The sequence below is a fragment of the Indicator indicator genome, chromosome 15 (genome assembly GCF_027791375.1).
Source record: "Indicator indicator isolate 239-I01 chromosome 15, UM_Iind_1.1, whole genome shotgun sequence".
Lineage (NCBI taxonomy): Eukaryota > Metazoa > Chordata > Aves > Piciformes > Indicatoridae > Indicator > Indicator indicator.
In genome coordinates, this window is record NC_072024.1 from 6,363,891 (window position 1) to 6,389,677 (window position 25,787).

The 25,787-nt window shown below is 42.1% G+C and overlaps 1 protein-coding gene across 1 annotated transcript in view; it reads left to right on the plus strand.

Annotated features, from left to right (window-relative positions):
- Positions 1-25,787, plus strand: part of TAFA4 (TAFA chemokine like family member 4) — a 56,758-nt gene that overhangs the window by 3,979 nt on the left and 26,992 nt on the right. The gene's annotated exons all lie outside the window — the stretch shown is intronic.

Sequence of the window (25,787 nt, forward strand, 5' to 3'; positions counted from 1 at the left end):
AGGCAAATCAGCTTGAAAGCAGAAGGAAGCATCAAGGTGCTGATGCAAAGATCTCAGTGCAAGCCCTAAAACTGGATAGCTGAGTTACCTCTATGTCAACTTTGATCCCAGGGTGAGAGAGTGGTGATTTAACAAAGTAACACTTGTGAGCTCTGCTTTTTAAGAGAGGTCAGAAACCCAGCTGCAATGCAATGAGGAGATGATCACATTCTCAGTGCCATAGCTAGCTTCGTGCTGGCTTGGGGGTTTCTGCAAGTGTTGCTCTTTGTCATGTGGTCTCATTCTAAAATTCAGTGTGATGCCTTAGATCCACATGTGATGTTCTTTGCTCTGAGACAAAGTATGGTGGGTCCAGGTCTAATGTTAATGCCCACTTCCTAGCTCAGTGCTAGGAAGTAAGGATGTATTTGTTAGAGGCTCCATCCTCCAGATAAGAACATGCTGCATCTGGTGACTGTCTAGGTAGGAGCTGATGGCTCCTCATGTGTTCACCAAAACTTCTCTAGTCCGGGTGAGCATCTCTGACTGTGACCTGCATGTAGCTGCTAGGTTTGTGTGCCCATAGCACATCAGCAGTGTCTGTATCAGAGAGATACACAAACCATCTCCTTGCATTGCCCCATCACCAGCTTTGTGTTCCCTAGTGCTGTGCAGCACTTGTATGTATTTGCCATGAAACACAGTCATGGGTTCTGGAGAATAACTGATGTTGCAGCAAAAGCCCTTAAAGTGACTCCAGTGAGTACAGTGTTGGAGGGTGATTCATGTTTGCAGGTAGCTGTTATGGAAACTAGTTGAAACACTTCAATGGGGAAGGGGGTCTATGCACAAAGTTAATTAAGCCCTCTTGACCTTTCCTGTAAACAACTGCTGCTTAGCAGAGCGTTTCAGAGCTGGCTACACAGCTACACCTAGAGAAGAGCCTTCTGCAACATTTGTTGTTCAGGGAGGAGTCTTGTAAAAAGAAATGTTATTTTTTGTCTTTTAAAGATGCACTTTGCATGTGTAGGTAAGGGGAACCTGTAACAAGGCAGTCCTGATCCCATGTGGTGGACTTCTACGGTGAACACCCAGGATGTGCTATGTAAATTAGGATAATCTCTTTAGCATAACATTTCAGAATGTTTGACATCAAGAATTCTTTTTCTGTATGAAAGTGGTACTGTAAAACACAATCAGGCTGCTCAACTGTTAAGCAGATTTGTGTATCATGCTTTCTCTGGTAGGCTAAAGGAAGGTTCTGCTCTTCAGGAATGGTTTGATTAGATTGTGGAGCTCTTTTTCATCACTATGGTGTCATATTCTTCCTCAGATATGAGTTTCTCAGATGTGTACGCTGGAGTGACCTCCATCCCACTTTATGCTTCCATGTAGCAGATGAAACAGTCACCGTGTTTTTGATTCCCAGTTTCCCATGTCTGACATATGGCACCATAGAGCATTTAGAAGAATTGGAAGACTGTGCTCAAGGGGTCTGCCTTTCCCAGCCTCGTCTAATCTTTGCTGTTTGATGTAACACCTAGATTGACCTTCTAATGTATGGTCAGAGCTGTGGTGGAGTATATGTGAGTGAGACAACACATCGTTCATCAGGGAGACAAATAATTTAGAGCTTTTAGTGTAGCCTGTTCCAGAAGAAAGCAAATAATTAGCCTCATTTGTTTAATACAAATTAGCACATTCTTGGATGGCAATTGAGATAACATTTTTGCAGTCAATAGACAACATTTTCAAAGTGAAATACCCTGAAGCACATTAAAGGGATGAGTTCAGGCTTTGGGTTAGGCAAAGGCTTTGTTTTAGGCAAAGGTTTTGGGTTAGGCAAAGGCTTTGTCCAGTGTCCTTTAGATCAAGCAGCTGGAATCTGACAGACATGTGCTGGGTGGGAAATACCTAGCACGAAGTGTTTAGACTGAGAGAGGAGGAGCTGGTTAAGAACACTGTTGTGTCTGTTCCTGAAAATCCATGTGTGCTTGACATTACTGGTCACTTTAGAAAAAATACTTACTCATTAAAGCTAAGAAAGTCTATTAAGCAGGAGCTGACAATAGGAATTAAGATGTAAAGTGGGGATTGAGTGCTTTGGTGGTTTTTTTTTTTCCTCTCTTTTTTTAAAAAATACTGCCGTTTTTAAGGAGCCTAATCTGGGCAAAGACAATTATTGACTTTGGTCATGTTAGATGGTGCCTCAAAGAATGACATTCGACAGCTGTCTCTGCAATATTCAGACAGGACCAGAGATGAGATCTTTGAGGACCCAATAACCATCCTTTTCTCAAAAGCAGGAGAGAATGCCATTGAGCAGTCCCTTTGACAAAGAGGGCCTCTTCACTGCAAGGAAATGTAAGGCAGACCTGGTTCTTTCTTTTGTTCTGCAAAATATTCATCACCATCAAATAATTGCTAGTGGAGAAAGAGGCTCTTCAATCTAGAAAGCCAGTCCTGCCATTGCTTTGAAGCGCTTTGGATCTTGAGCCCAGCTTGGAGGCCACAGCCTGTTTTTTAATCTAAATGCTGTAATTGCTTTGACTGGCAGAGTTAACTGGGCAAAAGGTAGAGGAGAAATGTTCCTTCTCATCACCACTAGATCACTGAAGATGCTGTTTATGCAGATTATTTCAGCAGGCTCCCTCTACATCTGTGTAGAGAAGACTTGTCACAATATGCACCTGACTTCGTTGCTCTGAATTACCTTTCCCAAGAGCTTGTCTTTTCACTGACAATAGCTGAGGGAAGCATAAGCACCAACCTTACCATAGCTGTTTAAAATTGGGCAATATTTCAGGCTCCCAGAGTACCTAACTGATGCCGATATCACTATCAATTCCATGCTGTGCTGAATGAAGCAACACACATTTAGTACCAGAAAAGATTTGTTTCCACCTCACTGCTATAAGTCAGGATCCACAAATAACAAAGCACTGAAAAGATACTTCTTCAGGTAACCTTGTGTGGGGGTTGGACTTGCAGACCAATAATTGGTACAACCAGCTGAGCAGTTTCTGTCATGAATTATCAGTGTAGTTTGGCTTTTTTGAGACTGCTGTGTTTTATGTGATGATTCTCACACCTGAAATTATTTTTGGCCTCCTTCTGATTGCTTAAAGGTCTAGATTTTTGGAAAGTTCATTATTATTAATATGTCCAAATGTTCATATTTACAGCAAGTTTACAGCAAGACCCAATTTTTATCTCACTTCTCTTAGTTCTTGCTTTCTCTTTTCTTCGTGCTTTCAAGTGAAGACTTGAGTGGTAGTCCTAATGGCTTGCTTGCTTATCACACCTGCAGGATGATGCAGATCTTTTAGCTAACATGAGGAATAAATAGCAACATGTTTTATGGAGTTTATTCCTTGTTGCACCACAGACAATTTTATTTACAGAGCTGTCAGAGGTCAAATGGGAGAAGTCTTATTAAAAACGACTGTGGCCAGCAAATATGCATGACTGTAGAGACTGGGAAAACAGTTCAGGAAGGAATTATCACCAGTCTGAGCTGTTGTTTGCTGATCTTTGCTTGGGAAAATCCAGCTGAAATTTGTAATTTACTGCCTGGCATCTAAGATGTGATTTCTGGCAACCAGAATGCTATCCTAGCTGGTTTTCAGAAGACCTCTGATTTCCATCTCATGTAAAAGACAAGCTTCTTATGTCAGCTACTGGGCTGGGCCCAGACTGGGACCTGAGCTAATTTTGTGGGATTCCACAAATGTTCTCCTTTGTTTTCTACTGAATGATGCCTGAACAGGGAGGGATGGATGCATGGAAAGGCTCAGCTTGTGTACAGCAATCTGAGTGGATAATGCAGCAATAGGCTTGCTCTGGCTGATGGAAAGCAATCTTTTTCCACGTGTCTGTCTGTTTGGTTTTTTTTTTTTGTTTTGGTGCTTCTTTGGTTGCTTTCTGAAGAGGTGCTAGTCTAACCTATCAACGGGATGGTCATTTGGTAGTGGCAAGTATTGAATGTACATGGATCTGAGGCAAAAAATCTACTTTTGATGGGCAGCAAACCAGACTTGCTGAAGGCAATACAGAGGGTATGTGTTTAACTAGGTGTTTCATACTTCTTTTTTGTATCCCAAACAGCACAGAGAAGTCAATACACTGGAGGGGTGGAAGAATTCCCCTCAAACCTAGTGGACAAACCTAGTTCCTGGGAAAGTACATGCTGCACTGATCCCTTTTAGGTAGTGAGGGAGGAAAAGCAGCCTATGGCAGGTAAAACCTTGATGAGTTGTCACTGTGGGATCACTTACCTTATCACTAAGGCAGGCATCAGTTAAAGAAGAAATGAACCTCACAGTTCATCTGAAGGATGGAGAAGGGATTCAGTGAGGCTGTTGGACTCTGTGCTTAGTGGCTGAATGAAGGTGAGTAGAAGTGGCACTGTCAATGTTCTGGGAGAAGGTTGCTCCTTTACGTACAGAACAGCAGTTCATGTGCTGAGGCATGTATGGTTCTGGTTTGCAGGGCTCTCCTAGCCTGATGGTTTTAAGCTCTGAAAGTGAAATGCGTGTATCAGCTGGAATTCAGATCTATCAATACCTCTCCATCAGGCTTTTGGTAGCAGAGTAGATTGTTCCACACCTGTTGTTGGTTTTCATGACTTTAAGGACTATGGACAGAACCCTGTCCCTGTTGGAGTCAGAGGAACAATTCCTCCCTTACACAGGCTCCAGGACTTTATCTGCCTTAAGTGAAGGCTGGATATCTGGAAATAAATAAATAAATAAATAAATATCGAAGCTTTCTTTTGAAAATATTGCTGCTTCAAGGAAAAAAGAAAAACCCAGGCTTTTTGTTCTCACCTTATTTTCGGGTTGGAATGTCGTTTTTCCTTGCGGTGCTGTGCAGTTTCCATGGCCACCGTTCCTGGTTCCACCAGAGGGCTCTGCACTGCCACTAAGAGGGTTCCAGTGCACTGCCCCGGACAGGCACCGTGCTGGCTTGCTCCCGGTTTAAATCGGAACTATGCTTTTTCCTAATTAGAATTGTGAGTCCTTTTGTATTTCAGTGGGTCAGACATGCTTAGTGCACAATAAGCTTTAGCACTTTGTTCTATTTAACTCCTTTTATGTCTTAATGTTTTATTCAGTGTGTTATTTATGTGTTTTATTATCCAGCTTCTAAATATAGGGTAGCTACAATATACAGCCCTGGCTGTATTCTCTTCGAGTAATAAGGTAGGGAAAGCAATTCAGTTGAGCAATAGGTTCCCTTTAAGACAAAATGGAGTTTGCTGGTGTGTACGTATATGTCTGTATATCTATATGTCTATATATTTATATGTCTATATATCTATATTTAGAAGGAAAAAAAAAAAGAGGAGGAAAGAGTTTTCATTTTCCCTTTGTTTGCCCTCCCCCATCCTCCCTGCCCAATAGGAACTTTTAATATATATGAGAAATTCTGACAGCAACTTCAATTCGGATTCATAGCTCTGTTACCAGTAAAGAGCAGTTCAGTGTTAATTTAGCCTTTTGCAGGGTAAAAAGTAGCTTTTGCTACTGTTTTCTGTGAATGTGCGCTTTAACTGTGTGGCATGTGATTGTGTAGGAAAAGATTTGTGTATTCCAGGGAATTATGGGGGGGGGGGGGAGGAATTACAGAGAAAGTGGTGAATGTGCAGGTTTTGAGTATCATATTTCATTGTGTTTCAAAAGGGGAGGGAGGAAAGTTCTTTAACAAAAAGAAGATGGAGTCTCATCTAACACACAAATGACCAAGTCCAGTGCACCAATCTGTAAAGCAGGAGGCTGAAATCAAGCTCTTTCCTGAAATATCAAAGTGACCTTATTTTAAAGCCTTTGGGGAAAGCCCTTGAAAATACTGTCTTTATTTTATTCACTTCACACTGACAGAATCATTTTTTTATTTAGCTGCAATCTGTGATAAATGATAATCTTTACATTCCATTGACCAAAACTCTAACCAAGAAAGATTTCTTTGCTCTCTCTCTCTCTCTTTTTTTTTTTTTTTTCCTAATCTACTTCTTCAAACTTAGAACTTGTATTAAAAAAAATACTATATTGCACATGGGTAGGCTTGTACTAATGTGGGGAGGAAAAAAATGCTTGGATAAGTGAAAATCCACAAATAGGATGGAAAGCATCTTGTCCTCAGTGTTCATTTGGGTGAAGTGATGCAAGAAAGAGTGGAACATGTTCTGCTCAGGAGCTTAGCTCTGGGTTTATATGGAGGTCAACAGGCTGAGTCTTTGGGAGGATGGATGCTTGACTGATGGATGCTTGACTGATGAAGGCAACAGATTGAAATGTAAAGGACTTGCATTAAATTCCTTGCTCTGAAATGATTAAAAGACCTGTCTAAGATGAAGTCCTGACCCCACTTGAAGCCAGAGTTTGTGATCCTTTTGTGATTTAGTTTCTAGCCTGCTCCGGATGTGTCGTGGTTTTGGGTCCCAGCAGAAAAGTTAGACTTCATAGTTATGATTTTATTAACACTTAAGCCAGTCATTTTTCCAGAATTCATCATCCAGTGTTTTGCAAATCGCTGCCATTTTGAGGGATGGAAATGACTTCAGGGCCTGTTCTGCTATCGATCGACCTCTCTGTGCTTACTGTGTGGGCTGCCCTCACAATTACATCAATTGCAATGGCAGCACAGGGCCTGTCCCAAACTTAAAGTCTAGTTCCAATGAAATTGTAAGGCCTTGTGCTTCTGGAGAGTTTCATCCCAAGTGAGTGACTGGTTTGAATGAAAATCACGGAAATGGACAGCAGTTTCTGTTGATTTGATGATTTAGACGAAATTTTGTCTATGCTGCCTGGTGAAGAGCGATTTAAAAGCGGACTATAACACTGGCTTCTACTTGCCCATGGTTTTGGCTGTAGGTCACTACAAAATATTCACCCTGTATTTAAGAGCAGGAAAGTAATTTGTTGTGCTTGGCTCTAGTACCAAACATGCCTGCCTCTGCCTAGTCCGTTCAGGTTGCATGAAGTTCTTGGCTCTGCTCTCATGCAAATCATGGCATTTTCACCTGCCAGAGAGCTGACCCTTGATGTGAGCTCAGAAGTTTACAGTGTTGATATCTCTGGTTTCAAGGACATGTTTGAGCAAGCATTTTTCTTTTGGAAACCAGAAAATGTTTAATTAATAATGGAAGAACCTGGAGATGGAATTTTTTTTTGCTACTAACTTTTAAGTGTTTTGTTGGCAGAGCACCTCCAGATTGCTGCCCATTGCCCTTTCCTGCAGCTGTCTGTTTTTCAGTGTTTGGCAGCATTCTTGCATTCTTTCAGGAGAGTGACAAGTGGTAGAGGACAATGGATTCTAAATCAGGAGATTAAAGATGTCTTGTAGGGTTCAGCAGGGTAATCTCTCCTCATCAGACCAGAGATGCTATCCATCAACACAGGAGTGGAGACTACACCTGACATTCATTATCTTCCAGAGTGGCAATCTTTAACAATACCTGGCAAATGACAGAAGTTATGAGTGGAAAATTCTAGGATCAACGTTTTTATTGCTTAGTGTTTGGCCTGCCTTTACTTATTTCTTTTTTTTTCTACTTTTGTATCCCTGATGGACAGCATTTGTATACCTTGTGATCCAGTGGTGGCCACTGGCCTATTGATTGATGTTGTTGTTTAAAGAAATAAGGACCAGAGAAGTGTGAAGCAGGAGTTTTCTCAGCATTATTTACTGCTTGCATCTTCCTCATATCAGTTCTTCCATCAATTTTACACCTGTGTTTCCTTAAAGTGGCACCCTATGATGCAGCAAATATTTTTGAATAAACAGATTTATTTTACTGTCTCTTTCTGCATGGAGAGAAATTGTTGCAAATTATTTTGGTGTACGAACTTCTGGGGTGGAACGGCAGGATCCTGGTGATGTTATGAGGAGTTAGGAGGATGCTGCATGTGGCCAGGTTTAGTTTCATGTTGCTGATTCCTGAGAGCAAAAAACTAAATTGTAAGCAAACATCAAGCAAGAATTTCAATGTAGTAGGGTAGTCTTTCCTGTGCATCTTATTTTCAGGTTGAACGACAAAGCTTAGAGTATCTCTTGTGCTCTGTATATATACATATATTTTTTTTTTCCAATAGCTCTCTTTTCCTTGGGAGATTTCCTTTACACAGCAGGAAGTAAAAGCTGACAGAGTACACTGAACTTCCTCCTTTGTTCTACCCCTTGATTGGATGGGATATGACAGTGGGGGGGTTCAAGGGTTCTAAGGTGGCATTAGCCTACTTGGTTGCAGCATGTGTCCTTCAGCAACAAACAACGCAGAAAGGGAGAGAGGGAGAGCTTGTTAGTCCCTCATTCATGGCTGTGCCCTTTGTAAGGTACCACATTGAATCCACTGCTCTTCCTAGCCTAATGTACAGCATGATGAAGGACAAAATGCCTTGAAAAAGGGCATGTGGGAATGTCTTCTTTCCCTATAAATGCACATTTGCAACTCTCTTACACTATTCTACGTGCCACACAGTTTGAGAGTATTGACACGTTCTTTCTGCCACGTTCACCCCCTGTCCCAGTGATGCCATTGGCACAGTCTGGTGATAGAACTAAAAGTACATGGAAGCACTGGAAGTTATGGAACCAGATGATTGCATTTCATGAATAAGCAGTGATTGTGCAGACATTCTACACCCCTACCCCCCCACTTATTTTTCTTAAATGAGACAGAATAAACAACTGGTCACCCAAAGGAATAGTTCCTGTCCTCTTGGGACTTACTATTTTGAGGTGATTCTCTGTTTAGTGGAAGATATTAGACTCTAGATCATCACTGATGTTTGTTGTTACTCCTAAGTATTCTTAGATTCTTTAGAAAATGTGCTGGTGATTTCTGTCTATTGAGTCCTTTCAGCAGCTGCTGGTATTTCTCCACCTGAAAAACAAAACCAAACAAAACCACACAAATAATAAAAACACCCCTTCAAACTACATAACTAAAATTTCTCATTTGAAACAGTTGGAATAGAGAAAGAGATCCCCACTGTTTTCTAGCTGCACCCTGTTGGAGTTAGCACTGTTGGGTCACTGAGGAACTACAATGCAACTGATATTTATATTCCCAGTGTTTCTAAATGCATCTTGCTTAAAAAGAAAGAAACCTGATTGCACTGGGAAGTTGCATATTAGGGCTGTCACTTGTTTGACTGTGTGTCCAAATGGGTTGTCTGGTTTGGGGAGTTCCCACTCATAATAATTCACTTACATGGAGGTAATATTTCAGATTAAGTGAAGAAATTGAAAAGAGCAGCACCAGGAAGATTAAAAAGGAAATTAAGGCCCTTGGGAAATCAATTGACGGGGCAGGAGCTCAAGTGGTGTTCTGCTCAGTTCCCTCAGCAGCAGTGGTGTACACTGAGAGGAACAGGAAAACCCACACCATCAACAGTTGGCTTAGGAGATGGTGCCAGCAGTGGAATTTTGGCGTCTTTGATCACGGGGCAACTCTTACTGCACCTGACCTGCTGGACCAAGATGGGTTGAATTTATCTAGAAAGGGTAAGAGGGTGCTGGCACTGGGCTTGGCAGGACTCATTGGGAGGGCTTTAAACTAGGTCTGAAGGGGGTGGGTGTGGAAACCAGTCTCCCTGGAAAGGAGGGAGGACCACACAAACTGGTGAAATCAGCAGCCCAGCTGAAGTGCATGTACACCAATGCACACAGTATGGGCAACAAACAAGAGGAACTGGAACTCTTGGTTCACCAGGAGAACTATGATGTAGTTGCCATTACAGAAACGTGGTGGGACAATTCTCACAATTGGAGTACTGCACTGGGGGGTTATAAGCTCTTTAGGAGAGACAGGCAAGGGAGAAGAGGAGGAGGGGTGGCCCTGTATATTAGGGAATCTTTTGATGCCTCAGAACTCGAGGTTGCAGATGAAAGGATTGAATGCTTATGGGTTAAAATCAGAGGGAGGCCACACAAAACTGACATCCTGGTTGGAGTCTGTTATAGACCACCCAACCAGGACGAGGAGGCCGATGAGATATTCTATAAGCAGATGGAAGCTGTCTCAAGATCATCAGACCTTGTCCTTGTGGGGGACTTTAACCCACCAGACATCTGCTGGGAACTTAATTCAGCAGAGAGGAGACAGTCCAGAAGGTTCCTAGAGTGCATGGATGACAACTTCCTGATGCAGCTCTTAGGTGAACCTACCAGGGGTAAGGCTCTGCTTGATCTGCTGTTCTCAAATAGAGAAGGGCTGGTGGAAGATGTGATGGTCGGAGGCTATCTAGGGTGCAGCGACCATGAGATAGTGGAGTTTTCAATATGCAGGGAAATAGGGAGGAGTAGTAACAGAACCCTCACTTTGGACTTCCGGAGGACTTCAGAAAGTTCCCTGGGTAACAGCCCTTAAGAACAAAGGGGTCCAGGATGGTTGGACCTACTTCCAACAGGAGCTCCTAAAGGCACAGGAACTGGCAGTTCCCACATGCCGTAAGACGAGCCGGCGGGGAAGACGACCGGCCTGGATGAGCAAGGAGCTCCTGAAGGATTTAAGGGAAAAAAAGAGGGTTTATCACCTTTGGAAAGGGGGGGAGGCAACTAGTGATATGTTTAAGGATGTTGCTAGATCATGTAGGAGAAAAATTAGAGAGGCAAAAGCACAGTTAGAAATTAAACTGGCCGCTTCCGTGAAAGACAACAAAAAGCATTTTTATAAAGATATTAATGCTAAAAAGAGGGGCAAGAGGAGCCTCCACTCTTTATTGGACGTGGAGGGTAACATTGTAACTAAGGATGAGGAGAAAACTGAGATTCTAAATACCTTCTTTGCCTCCATTTTCAACAGTAAGGCAGGAGGACTTCAGGATAACTGGCCTCCTGAGCTGGTTGATGGGGTCAAGGAGCAGTGTTGTACTCCTGAAATCCATGTGGAATTAGTTCGAGACTTGTTGAGTCACTTGGATATTCACAAGTCCATGGGACCTGATGGGATTCATCCTAGGGTGCTGAAAGAGCTGGCAGATGAGCTGGCCAAGCCTCTCTCCATCATTTTCCACCAGTCCTGGCTCACTGGAGAGGTCCCAGAAGACTGGAAACTGGCCAATGTGACACCCATCCACAAGAAGGGACGGACAGAAGAACCTGGGAACTACAGGCCTGTCAGCCTGACCTCAGTGCCAGGGAAAATCATGGAGCAGATTGTCTTGGGGGCAATCACTGTGCACCTGAAGGATAGCCAAGGAATCAGGCCCAGCCAACATGGATTTAGGAAGGGCAGGTCCTGCCTCACCAACCTGATCTCCTTCTATGCTCAGGTGACCAGCCTGGTGGACGTGGGAAAGGCTGTGGATGTAGTCTACCTGGACTTCAGCAAGGCCTTTGACACTGTCCCCCACAGCAAACTCCTGGCCAAGCTGTCAGCCTGTGGCTTGGACAGCAGCACTGTGCTGGGTTAGGAACTGGCTGGAGGGCCGAGCCCAGAGAGTGGTGGTGAATGGTGCCACATCCAGCTGGCAGCCTGTCACTAGTGCTGTCCCCCAGGGATCAGTGCTGGGCCCCATCCTGTGCAATATCTTTATTGATGATCAGGATGAGGGGATTGAGTCCATCATCAGTAAATTTGCAGATGACACCAAGCTGGGAGCAGGTGTTGATCTGTTAGAAGGTAGAAGGGCTCTGCAGAGGGACCTTGACAGGCTGGACAGATGGGCAGGGTCCAACAGGATGGCATTCAACAAGTCCAAGTGCTGGGTGCTGCACTTTGGCCACAACAACCCCATGCAGAGCTACAGGCTGGGGTCAGAGTGGCTGAGAGCAGCCAGGTGGAAAGGGACCTGGGGGTACTGGTTGACAGCAGCTGAACATGAGCCAGCAGTGTGCCCAGGTGGCCAAGAGAGCCAATGGCATCCTGGCCTGCATCAGGAATAGTGTGGCCAGCAGGAGCAGGGAGGTCATTGTACCCCTGTACACAGCACTGGTTAGGCCACACCTTGAGTACTGTGTCCAGTTCTGGGCCCCTCAGTTTAGGAAAGATGTTGAATTGCTGGAGCATGTCCAGAGAAGGGCAACGAGGCTGGGGAGAGGCCTTGAGCACAAGCCCTATGAGGAGAGGCTGAGGGAGCTGGGACTGTTTAGCCTGGAGAAGAGGAGGCTCAGAGGAGACCTCATTGCTGTCTACAACTACCTGAAGGGAGGTTGTAGCCAGGAGGGGGTTGGTCTCTTCTGCCAGGCAACCAGCACCAGAACAAGAGGACACAGTCTCAAGCTGTACCAGGGGAGGTTTAGGCTGGAGGTGAGGAGAAAGTTCTTCACAGAGAGAGTGGTTGGCCATTGGAATGGGCTGCCCAGGGAGGTGGTGGAGTCACCATCCCTGGAGGTGTTCAAGAGGGGATTGGACGTGGCACTTGGTGCCATGGTTTAGATAGGCATGAGGTGTAGGGTGACAGGTTGGACTCGATGATCCTTGAGGTCTCTTCCAACCTTCTTGATTCTATTCTATTCTATTCTATTCTATTCTATTCTATTCTATTCTATTCTATTCTATTCTATTCTATTCTATTCTATTCTATTCTATTCTATTCTATTCTATTCTATTCTATTCTATTAATTCCAACAGTTCAGAAATGGAGAGGGAACAGCACAGTGGATTTTACTGTCAGACCTATGTTCAATTTTTGTTGGTGTTTGAACTAGATAAGAAAAAGCTGTAGTTTGACAGGAGTGCTATTTTTCTCCCCCTCCACACACTATTTTTACTGAAAATACAGAGAACCTAACAACTTTGTGTGAACATTCTTTAGAAATGGAGGAAAACTGCTGTCCTCAGCAAAACACAATTTATTGCAAGGGAGGCCACAGTCCCCAGACAAGGAGCCAAGATAATTAGTCTACAACCAACAAAGAATTCTGCTATGCTAATGCAAAGAAACATCCTTTTATCAGACTGCATCACATGGTAGTTTGTGCCAAGCTAAAGAGAAAAGAGAGTTTACTCTTGAAAACTTTTTTTTTTTTCCCTTCTGGGGGAACATCTAATCCAGCAGTGACTATGGCAAGTATTTTTCTGACCCTCACCCCAGGTATCAAGGGGTTTGAATGAACTGAATTCTGGATCAGAACCAAGGCCTGAGTAGGGTTGATGGTTTATTTTACAAAACAATTCCCATTTTTTTTTCTCACAGCTAGAGCAAGGACTGTGTCAAAACAGCACTGCAAAGAACTATGGCTGCAGAATGGCCAGTTTACCAGAGGGATAAAGGTGATCCAGCATTCTCTCTGTGTTGCCTCTCAGTAAAGGGGAAGGGTCTTTGCCCCAAGGGCTTTAGTCTAAATAAACAGCAATAAACTGGAGGAACTGAGAGACTGAGATCTGTGGGGCTATTTAGTCTGGAGAAGAGAAAACTGAGAGAGGATCTAATCAACATCTATATCTGAGGGGTGGGTGTCAAGTGGAAGGGGCCAGGCTCTTCTGCGTGGTTCACAGTGATAAGACAAGGAACAATGGGTTCAAATTTGAACATAGAAGATTTCAGCTCAACATGAGGAGAAACTTCTTTACAGTGAGGGTGACAGAGCACTGGAACAGGCTGCCCAGGGAGGTTGTGGAGTCTCCTTCTCTGGAGACTTTCAAAACCCACCTGGATGCATTCCTGTGTGGACTACCCTAAGTGATCCTGCTCTGGCAGGGGGGTTGGACCTGATGATAATCTCTTGAGATCCCTTCCAACCCCTGACATACTGTGAGACTATGAACTCTGCTGTGGCAGCCAGGCTCCCTGAAACTGAAGCGATGCAAGGTGTTTGTCAGTAGAACATGAAGTGCTTTACCAAATGAAGTGTGATTATTCTTGTATAGCAGATGGGGGGCTGAGACACACATGTGTGCATGCTGAACGCTTCCAGGTCTTGGGAACAAACTGGACTCAGCTGCAGGCCAGTGCCAGAGGTTGTATTTAGATTGCCTTGCCTGGGACTTGGTGGCTGGGCTACTGTTTATGCAAACAGCACAGGGCAGGACTTAAATACCATCACTGCACTGTGCTGGCCAGCTGCAGCAGAAGTGTATGACTATTAAAGCTGACAAGTGATCAGCCAGCTCCTTCCCAAACTTATTTCCAGTATTTCCTAGTCTAGAGTCCCTTATCTAAGTTGTTAAAAAAGCCATGCAAAGAAATGGAATTTTAAAGTTCTTATTAACATTTTGCATTGAATGCTTAATACTTTATTCTCACAGTTGTTAAGTTTTGCTCACTGTATTTTCCTGATGCAGTACCATATAGGCTTTCAGTCTGAGATCTGTCAGATAGCTAAAAGTGTTAACAAGGTCATTCCTTGACCGAGGGAAAACTGCATGTTGTGAAATGATGAATTCAGTCAGGGGACAAGTGGTAGAAAGATGTCTGCTTTGTGGCAGCCTCAGCAGATGGTTGTAGTGAGACAATGGATATTGCTAATTGCCACTGGTCTTACATTAGCATGTTCATGAAGAACTGTTTTGCCACTTGCCTGTGGGGATGAGGGAAAGAAGAAGTGGGGTCCTTCTGTCTCAGATGAGTGAGGTGATAATACAGCCATTGAATACTGACAGGCTGATACTCATTTCATGCAGAAAGTTGCTGTGAAGCCCAGTTAACACTAAGGGAACTAGAACTGCAAGGCAGCAAGTACAGAGCTCTGCCAGAGAAGGGTACAATTCCTTCCTCAGTAATGTCATGATGACTTCTTGCTAAATTACAAAAAATGCTATCTGACTGAAGAGGAGTTGTAGAAAGCCAGAATGTCAGGTCCCTTCTTAGACTTTGTTCCCTCAGCAGATGTGATGGCTCAGGTACTGCCCATCTTAGGAGATGCCAACTGCAGTCTGGCACTGCCCTATTGAAATGTTTGGTTGATAGGCATCCCTCTTCAGGGCATGCAGACCTCTGAGCTTCTACAGGGACAAGGGCAGTACCAATCCACACCACCCTTTGGACAACCTCAGTGGTACAAACCTTTAAAATACAATTTAGTCCTAAGACAGAACATTCTGGATCCCTCAAAATGATAAGCCATTTTTAGTGAGACAGCAGACTTCTCCTGTAAAGTTGGAGTGATGGCTTAGTTGAAGAATGAGATTACAGGTTTAAATGAAAACAAAATTACTTTTTTGATCTATACTACAGATACCACAAAAGCTTGAAAGGAAGATGTGGATCATTGGAGTTCTCTGGGTGCTGTGGTGTGTGTAGAAGACTGTGTTTTAACAGATGCTAGTTTTACACTACCATGTGATTATGTATTTCAGATCTTAATTCCATTTTATGTAAATAGGTTTCTTAAATACCTCTGTCTTTTCATTTCCTCTTTACCTTTATTTCTGCATCTTCTTACAAATCAGTAAGTAGTATTATTTGTTTAGGAAAAGGTCATTGGTGTTATACTGTAAATAAAGCATTCAGCAAAGAATTGATGAATATGAAAAGAAGCCAGTATGAAATACACAAGGATAAACACTGTGCTTCAATAAGAGTGTATGAAGAACAACATCCACTTGCAAAGTGCCCTCTGGGGCAATGAGAGCTACTTGTTATTTTTTTTTGCATAAATCTGATGACTTAAGCTATCTGCTTTGTGAAAGGAAAATCGTGTCAGGCTGATTGATAGTGTGAACAGGACGTGACAGTCTTCAAGGAAGGAGAAAGGCAGAAATCACTTTCAGTGGAGACAGGATCTCAGGATGCTGGTGAACACTTGATAAGCCAGTTGAAATTCAAAAATAGCTTTTGAATTACTGAATGATGAAGTGAGGTAGAGATAAATAGGTCTATGTTAAGGATTATGTACTCTCTTGACTAAAATCAGAGATTAAATAATATATTGTACATTTTTAGTTAATTCTGCTGCCCTGTATCCCAAGAAGTGACAATTTAAAAACCAGCTAAGCAGTAGAAAGCTGCAAGGACTGAGATTGTTCTTCGTGGTCTGTGCTATGCAAGTCTTGTCTATGGGGGTGTGAATCACCAGGCTTTTAATGCTAAAGTTGTTGTTTTTAGAAGGTAAATGTTCTTTTTGTGTTTTGGTATAGAGACAAATTAAGGACATCTGTTTACTGACAAAAGGGAGCTATCTTTTGAAGTTAAGTTCTGGGAGGGTCTTGGAAATGAAGGTATAAAAAACACAGACACAGAGAAACAAGAGTCAGTCCCAGCAGCACCTCACAGTCTTGCAAAGCTGAGTGCTGATTGTGCAGCTAGATTGCCTAGGAAAGCTTTGTCTTTGCCTCTCTCCTAGTCCTAAGTCAGAACACTTCTCCCTCCTATTCTCCTTGATTTGCTGGAGGAGTCCTTGCCTATTGATGTCTTGCTGTAGAGTCCTATTAGCATTAGAAATTTATCTTCTGCACAAATTGCCCTGTAGACTGCACCATGGCAATTTGAGTTGCCTTTAAATTGTTGTCACTGCCTCTACTTCATCATCCACAAGTAATGATGTTGATAATGAAAATGTTATGCTATCATTTACCAGTTCTGAGGCCCTCTGTTATCGATGAGGGGATGCTAAGTAGATAGCAGAGTATCAGAGTCTCATTTTGCTCTACACATCCATATTCTGAGCTTCCAAGTACTGAAACAAGACAGATGCAGGCTTTTAAAGCCAGGTTGAACAAGGTATTTAGATTCCTATCACTGCAGATTAGCAGCCAGTAGGATTTTTCAAATGTTTGTGTGCAAAGTAGTTGCTGAACTTCCATTTTACCTGCAATGAAATGTATAGATTTGAAGACTCAAAATTTCTGGTGGCATAAAGTGAGATCCTGCATGCCATAGAGCTTGGTGTAACCATCCCTCTGTCAGCTGCAGCATCTTATACCAGCTAAACAGGTGCAGGATTGAAGCAGATCATGTCCATAGAGTGATTTCACAGGCAGCACCAGGAATGAGCTGGAGCAGCAGAGTGCCTCTTTTGTCCTTGCACAGGAGGAACAGATTGTTATTAAAAAAAAAAAATGTATTCAGCTCCTGCTTTATTTTACTTTCTGTGAAAACTTTTGTCTTGGATGGTATTGACAGCAAGGAGCAGAATAAGCATCAACGTGGCAGTGACTGAGCCTCAGCCCTCGTTAGCCATTGATCTTCACACAAGTGCTTCCTACCCAACCTTCCCACTGGATGGCAGCAGCAGAACACATGCATACATTCCTTCTTCGTTTTCCTCCGAGTGCGTGGTGGGATCGTCCAAGTCAGAACATTTTCTCTCAGCTTTTGTGTGACTTTCTCACTACTTAACGTTCTGTTATTTGCCTCCGTGTATCCATGAGAGGCACAGCTCTCCTTGATACTCAGTCTCCTCACAGCGTCCAAGAGTGCTGTACTGGATCTTCAAAGAGCCAAGGGGCTGAGTCAGTGACGAGTAGGTGGTGTGTCCCTGTGTGTGTTGGGGGTCAGACTGCAGCAATGAGCTCAGCTGGACATCAGGTAGAGCTTTACCTGGAAACGGAACAAACTGAGCATGAGTCTTTGCCCTCCAATTTTTTATTAGGCTACATCAACAGCAATTAAACCAGTCAGGTATTTACTGCCAGGGAGCGTGGACAAATAATTTAATTTCCTACTGCTTAAAAAATTATCCTCATCCTAGCAGGCTCTGTAATTAGATTTGACCTTGAGCAATCCCACGTTCCTCATGTTACTTGAAGGAGTATCTGAATTTTTGAGTCTATTTAAAATGTAAATGATGTTGCTTAAAGTTTGTAAGAACATCTTGTGTAGCATTGCACCTTTACAACACCACGTGGTTCCTAACTACCTGGCATGATTTTATGCTGAGTGCTCAGACCTGCCATACTTTATATGTGTATCAGTGTTCAAATGGGACCCAGCTCACCTCAGAGGCTAACAATCCATTAAGATGAAATTGTGGGCAGTTCACCTCGGTGCAAGTGCTGTATTTTCCAGCTGTTTGTGTGCTGAGTCTGTTCAGTAAGACAGAAGAGATTTGTAGAGTTAAGGCTCTGTCTGCAGAACGAGAATGTCCCACAAAAATTCCAGTGATGGTCACATTTTTGGCTATCTAGGTAGAGACTACACAAGAATCAGCAGAGCAAGAGCTGGTTTGTTTGTTTTTTTTTTTTTTTTTTGAGTTCTGGTCTCTCAACTAAATGCTGAGAGTACAGAGAAAAGCTGGTGAGGGACTTTTTAGGATGTCAGGCAGTGATAGGACTGGGGGGAATGTAGCAAAACTAGAAATGGGCAGATTCAGGTTGGATGTTAGGAAAAAGTTCTTCAGCATGAGAGTGGTGAGACACTGGAACAGGTTGCCTAGAGAGGTGGTAGAAGCTTCATCCTTGGAGGTTTTTAAGTTCAGGCTGGATGTGGCTCTGAGCAAACCTGATCTAGTGTGAGGTGTACCTGCCCATGACAGGAGGGGTGGAAACTAGATGATCTTTGAGGTCCCTTCCAACCCTGTCAGTTCTGTGATAGGTATTTTAGAAGCCTCTGTCCTTGAGTAATAAGTACTGTAGCTGAAATCATAGCTAGAAGTATTTTTGAAAATATCACACCTGCCTTCTTCAGAGATGGTGCTGAGTTTAAGAAGAAACACTTGTGTTTATCAGGGGGTGAACATAGTATTAAGTGGGTAGAATAAAGATAGTGCTGTTTGTTGTAAGCAGGAGATAAAAGATCAAAACATAGATTGCCCATAGCAGCAGGACCTATAAATGCTGTTGCAGTGACACCCAGTGACTGGGTTGTTAACATTAATTCCACATTAGCTCCTTTTCAATATGTAGAAGAGAAAACCCCAGCCAACAGGCCCTAGTGATGGTGCAAGGCAAGGAGGTAGAGATAATAAAGTAAGGACAATTATTATGTGGGAAAAATACAAAGTTGGAGCTGGTACAGGCTTGACCTCTGTTATGGCCCTCAATATTGGAATGAAATAAGATTTTGGCAACTTGTTCACCTCCTTTTGAACTTGCTTGCAGATACAGGGACACAAACCTGTCTGTAACTTATCAATACAAGCCATGTGTACTGGCTGAATGTATTATCTGATGCTGTGCTATGGGAATTGAGGCTGTTTGACCTGTGGGACTGTCCCAGCTCTTCAATTTATCTGGTTGTCTTGAAAGCTTAAGGCAAAAATCACTTTGAAGGAGGATTTTTTTTAAGAAATAAGGATATCAGGGTTAATTGTGTCACTGAGAGAAGGCAGCTGGTTAGCATTATTACTCTAACAACATGATTGACCCCTAGGGAGTGGTGCTGTGTATGCCCAAGGTGACAGATGATGGCAAATACACAAAGAGAACAGAAAAGATCTAGCTGGCAAACACATGAAATAATCCATATGAAACTGGGGGGGTTTAGGGGAATTTTAGAGCATTTTAAGGGCATAACATAGATGTGTATTGGGATTCTCTCATGTACATTCATTAGGAAAGGATACAATCAGGAACTTATTTATCTGTAGGTGTAATAGTTGTGCAAAAAGGCTGCTGTTAGGTAGATCCCTATGTTGGCATTCCAAGCATTGAGATAGCTACAGGTGGCCAGAACAACACTTTGATTCTTGTCCTGAGCAAGCTGTTTCTTCCTTCTCTTTAGTTAGTCTGTTTAATTTCAGTTTGCTCTTGTGTATTGTGATATTTGTCAATCCAATAGGCCAGCATGTTCTGAATTAATTATGAAATGCTTCAGAATAAATGGATCTGGGTCTGCTGCAGAGAACAAGAGATGGTTGAGTCTTAGTGTGCTTAGTCAGACTGTTTAATTCAGAGTGCTTTCCAAATGGGGAACCATGTGCAATATCTTGCATTCCGAACACATCTTAACCATGAAGGACTGAAAATTCCTAAAGGAGCAGGACATATGGAGTCTTGCAGTTCCTCTCTCACTGGCTCCCCAATATTTTTTCTTTTTTTTTTTTTTTTAACTGGTTGGCCAAATCCAACCAAGTGAAGGTCTTAAATGTGGTAGAGTTTCTATGAATTTGAAGAAACCCAACAGTGAGGTACATGTTTGCATCCACTAATGAAGAGCTACAGTGCAATTGTTAGGATTACCAGCCCTGTGTGTTCTGGTATCTTGCTGATTAATACACCTCCACACTGGAGCCTTGTGGTTAAGTGGCACAGAGGATGCCTGAGCACTTTGAAGTGGCTAAGAATGGAAGCCATGGAAGTGATGTTCAACAGGGACAGAAAACAAAAGCGTTGTCATGGAGGCAACTCAGTGAAAGAATACAGTCAGAGAGTGATTATTTCTTACAGTGGCCTCAAGAAGTGATGTTCACCTCTGAAATGAGATTTAGCTTGTTTAATGTCACGTAAAATTGGTTTCTTCTGGTGGGTGAAGATGGTGATAATTTGAATGCTGATTTTCATGGCATTGCCAGTGGGCAGTGGGCCAGATGTGAGACTGTGGGGCAATTCCATCTAGCCAGTGGTGATAGGGGAGCAGGAGCAGGTATTGCACTTCTGTGAAAAACCCAGTAAATGGGCAACTGCTTAGGGCTGTGGCCTTATTGTCAGTGTGGGCTGGGATCCCAACACTGGGCTACATCCCTCCCATCACAACCGTTGCCATTCTCACATGTGAGTGTCTGGCTTATACTTGATTTCTGTCACCTTACATTTTGATTATTAGATATCATCCACTTGAGTTGGTAGCAGCAAATGCTGAGCAGAAAAGGTGGTGGTTTTCAGTTCACAGTCTCACAGTATATCAGAGGTTGGAAGGGGCCTCGGGAGATCATCAGGTCCAACCCCCCTGCCAGAGCAGGATCATTTAGGGTATTCCACGCAGGAATGCATCCAGGTGGGTTTTGAAAGCCTCGAGAGAAGGAGTTGGGGGCTGGCTGAATGGCTTCTGGGTCACCTTTTAGACACTTCTGCAAATCCTGTGTGCAAAGTCTAGCTCTTAGTAGCTTTGTTTGGTCTATGAGCAATGTTACTCCTCATCCTGAATGATAGGGAAGAAATACCAATGGCAACTTACCTACTGCACCTCTTTAATCTTGTTTCATGTTGAATACCAAAGTTGCAAAATACATTTAGCAGGATCCCATAAATGATTGTAAGTGGAGAATGGAATAATGATGGAAAGTAACTATTTAGTTAGCCAGATAGTATAACTGCAATGCTACGTGCTGCCAGGAAGGACTTCCTTCCAGGTTACCTGCAGAGTTGCTGTTTTGAACCTTCTTGAAACCTGAAGGAAGTCTAATTTGACAATTTTTATGTATTTCTTTATGTAATAGTTCTAAGAAGCCTTGCCCCCAGTGACCTAATTATGTCACCTGCATGCTGCACAACTTTGTACTCAAGCAAGATTGCCACAAGGCATTTGAGCTTTGTGGTGAAATTGTTGTAAATTGGATTTTATCTTTTCTCCTCTCCACCCCCTTCATTACAAGCTGCTGACTGCAGCATTTTACCTAAGGTTGGAAATTCCACTGATATTTGGGTTTTGGGGGTTGTTGTTTGGATTTTGATGTTGGGTTTTGTTTGTTTGTTTTGCCTTTTTTTCCCCTTTATTTTTTTTTCTCTATTTTTTTGGTTGCATTTTGTTTATTTTTAGGTTTTGGAGGGTTTTTTTGGTTGGTTGGTTGTTTTTTGTTTCCATTCCAAAAGGCCAAAGATGCAACAATAAAACTCATTTGTCTTTTTAGTCTTTACCTTGTAATTAGAGCTAAGAGATGCTGGAAAGCAATGCCAAGCAAGTAAGCTCTTTTCCTTTAAAAGCTCTCTGGGCACATAACTGAGTCTTGGGAGAGCTTTAAAGGAAAGCAGTAATGAAAATCCTGCAGAAAAGGAAAAATAAGCCAGCAAAATTAAGACTTAAATGTGCTATTTTTATTCAGGACTGGGAGTAAAAGAGACTCTGCTACCTCCAGGGTTCATTCTCAGATAAAACATTTGAATCACTAATTATTTTCAAATGTTCCTTTTGTATGGATGATCTTCCCTCTTTGTTTCTGCCCCACTGATTTCCCCCAGTATTGAGATTTTAGGTGCCTGAAGATGATGTTGATCTAACTTGGAGGCTTTGGTATCATTTTACCTCAGCTTTGTTGAATAACCATTTTTTAATTTAATTTTTTTTTTTTTTTTTTACTATGAGATCAGTAATTTTCATGAAGTTTTTTTTTTCTAGAAGACAAAGCCCCAAAACATAAACAGCATTTAAGTGCTGGAAATCGTATAGCTGTGGAGTTTAGGCACCTGGAACTCAGAAAGGGTTTAAAAATGCAGAGCACTGAGTTAGGAAAAAAGCACAGTCACGGTCATTCCATGTTTGCAACTGCAAAGAAGCTGATGGTGGTAGTGAGAGAGACTGAATGGTGAAAGGTCAAGGCACCAGTGCTGGTCTCTTGAGAAGCTGAAATAACAGTATTTATCATACCTTTGGGAAGGATCTGCAGTTCTAAGGCAGTACCAATGGTAAAGCAATGCAAAGCTGTGTTCATGAATGGATCTGCTGACAGGATTGCTCTAGCACAGCAGATCCTTTCTTTCTAGGGGACACACATGCAAGATTTCCATTATTCCCTTCTGAATGCATCTAATGCAGTGAACTCCAAAGACAGCTTTTGCCAATTTATCCCATGACTTCTACTCTCAGTAGCTTTTCCCTTAGTCTTTTACAACCTTTGTAGAAGGTTGTTTGTAGAATCAAAAGGATGACTCTGAACATTGCTCTGAAACAGTCTGAGATACTGCAGAACTAAACCACATTATTTGCTGGCACATTGTGCTGTGCATAAGGCTTTTGATTTTGCATTCCATGCATGAGAAGAGCATAAACTTAATCTTGTGTTTGCATTCCTGAAGCTGAGTGAAAACAAATACCTTTGAACAAGATTTCTTTTGAAATCTTTTTGAAATGCCCAACTGAAAAGGAAATGCAAGCTTTTTTCATTTATACTAGACTAGCTTTTAGTCTTTCTAAGGAAGAGATGAATACACAGGGCCTTAGCTGGTATTGCTTAAAACTGGATTATTCCTCTGTGCCCTAGTTACCTTTCCCTCATTTCTCTCTTTTTGATTGGATGCAGAAGACTGCAGAGGTAGGTTTGCCCCCTTGTTTAATACCTTTATACCTTTGCTTTGGGATTTTTGAAGTGATTTGTTTTATTTTTTTTCCCCCATTGTTTTCAGTGGCTGGTGAAGGCTGCTTCTCCACCGCCTTAGCTGGAGGACAGGGCTGAAGATCCAAATGGCATGTCATCCATGATCTGAAGAGAGAGAAAAACAAATAGGGTAGATTTAGATGGGATATTGGGATGAAATTCTTTACAGTGAGACACTAGAACAGATTGTCCAGGGAAGCTGGGGTTGCCCTCTCTATGGAAGTGTTCAAGGCCAGGTTGGATAAGACCTTGGGCAACATGATCTAGTGGAAGGTGTCCTTGTCTATGGCAGAGGGGTTGGAACTGCATGATCCTCAAGATCCATAGAACCATTCTATGATTCTATGATTAGCAGTTAGAATTTGTAAGCTTGAATGATAAATGATGAGGATTTTTGTACTTCTAGAGCTAGATTCTGGAAACTAGCAATATCCCAGCATCAAGGCTGCACTCTGCCATGCACCGAACTCACAAGTATTAGTTTTTCCAGTGATGTCAACAAAGTCAATGGGTATGATTTTTTTTATTACCTGTGCCTTCATGCAGTCACTGCCCTGGTATAAATGCTATCATTTGGATGTTTGCAAGCAGCTGTAAACCTCTGTTCCTTATTGCTCCCTTGTAACTCTGTGCTACCATGCAGCTCAGCATGCAGATTTTTGAGTAAGGAGAGGCAATACTTTTCAACATAAACAAGTCTGCTGGGTCACATTAACCTCCTTCAGACTCTGTGTTAAATAATTAAAATAAACTAGGTAGTGTTAACCATACGTATTTAGAGGCTTACTTGGAGGAGCTTATTAGTTCAATATCCTAACACAGTGTCTTAAACATTTCTGAGCTCCAGGATCCCTTATTAAATATTTAGTGCATAGTGGTGGAAAAGTCAAGATTTGCTTTTGTTTTTGAGGCAATTGCTGCTCCCAGAATTCTTTTTAGCTTTTAAAATACTGGCTATCTATAAATAGTACTTCTCTCAACTTGTCATTCCTTGCCACCCAGGAGTATTTCTCATTTGTACTGATCTTAACAATACCCTGAGAATTAATACTTGCAGAAAGCTCTGCAATACGTCCTTGCTGTATTCTGTAGAACCACCTCAAACACCTTTTTAAGCAATTCATTTGACAGCAGCTCCTTCAGATGGAAAGAAGATGTGTGTCAGGTGCTGCCTGTGGTTTGGAGACGTCAATATTTCGCCTCTTCTGTTTCCAAAACTGTCAAAATGAAATTAGCTAATTGGTGACTACTTTAGTGTAGTTGCTGTGGGATAGTAATTACTGGTGACAAGGGCTGCTGGATGTGCAATAATACAGTACAGCAAAACCTAGAATTTGAAAATATAAGGCATTATCCTGCACTACTATTTATGACTACTCATTTTGCTGTCTGACTTGCTACAGATTCAAACCTTCGAGTTCAAGGTCTTCTTGCTAGGAGAGAGAAGATTTTGCTTTGTACAGAGCAGAGTTTTGTAAGGCTTGCTCTACAGCTGAGCAAAGGCAGCTTACAGGATGAAAATAGCATCAGTGATATCTCTTGTCTCTAAGGTAATGAGTTATGAGCAAAGCAAATACCTCCAGAATGGGATTTTGTTCCTGTGGAGTCTCTATTAGATGATACAATATTGTAAACAAATAGCAAATTGTTTCACTGAGTCCATTCTCATTTTGCCTAATTGCCTGTCTTGGTTCAGTGCTGGGGAAGAAAAGATGTGAGCCATGTTGTGTTTACTTTTACACCCAAGGACTGACTGCTTACTAAAAGAAGCTAGGCTATGTGTTTTCTCTCTGCCTGTAGCTGGAAACTGGTCACTCCTCATTACAGGCTCCTCTTTAAAGATTTTAATGCAGCACCTTGAGTTGTTGCATGCAGCTGAGAGTCCCTGTTCAGTATCAGTAAAAGCATCAGCTTTGTAGTGTGAAAGTATTTAGGTAAGCCATTTACAGCATCTTGCCAACAAAGATGTTTTCCATTTCTAACAGGGAGCCTTCATAAACTGACTGTGTGTCTTGAAAAATAAACTATCTAATAATTCACCTCTATCCAAATGCTTGAAGTTGCTTAAAAGCTGACAAAGGACAGTGCATTGGTCTGGCAGAATCTTGAATCTCTAGTACAGGATCTGCTCAGCCCAGTAATTGCCATCCACCTCTTACCTGAAACTCACCAATTCAGTGAATCATAATCAGTCATTAGTCTGGATTAACATACTTTTCCTCCACTGGAAGTTTTACTGCAATTTGATGGACTTGTATAAAGTTCACTTAAAACCAAAATCCCTCTGGTTTAAACTGACAGGAACATTACAAGAAATCGAAATCTATTCTCTCTTACCCATTTTCAGTATTTTTTTTTTTTAATAATGATATATTACCAAAGTTCCTGATAAAATATCAGTGATATACAATAAATAATTATAAGGAAAAGTGAGTAGTGGTTATCAAGAGACTGCACCTTTTAATTTCAGAGTGCAAAATGCATTCCTGCAGGAGATAAATGATGCTGGTTTTTCTAGTCCATTGAAAGTAGTTGTTGTTGCCAAATAACATGTCTGATTTCATGTCTAATAGTTAGCAAAATTTAATGAGTGCAAACTGAAAAACAGAATAGTTCTCTGTTGGAGTGTAGCTGAGTTTATCTTTTGTCACACCTCATCGTTCATTTGATTGTGAAAGTTACCTGTGGGTGGCCATTCAGAGCTCTCAGTGCCTCCAGTGTTGAAGAATGGA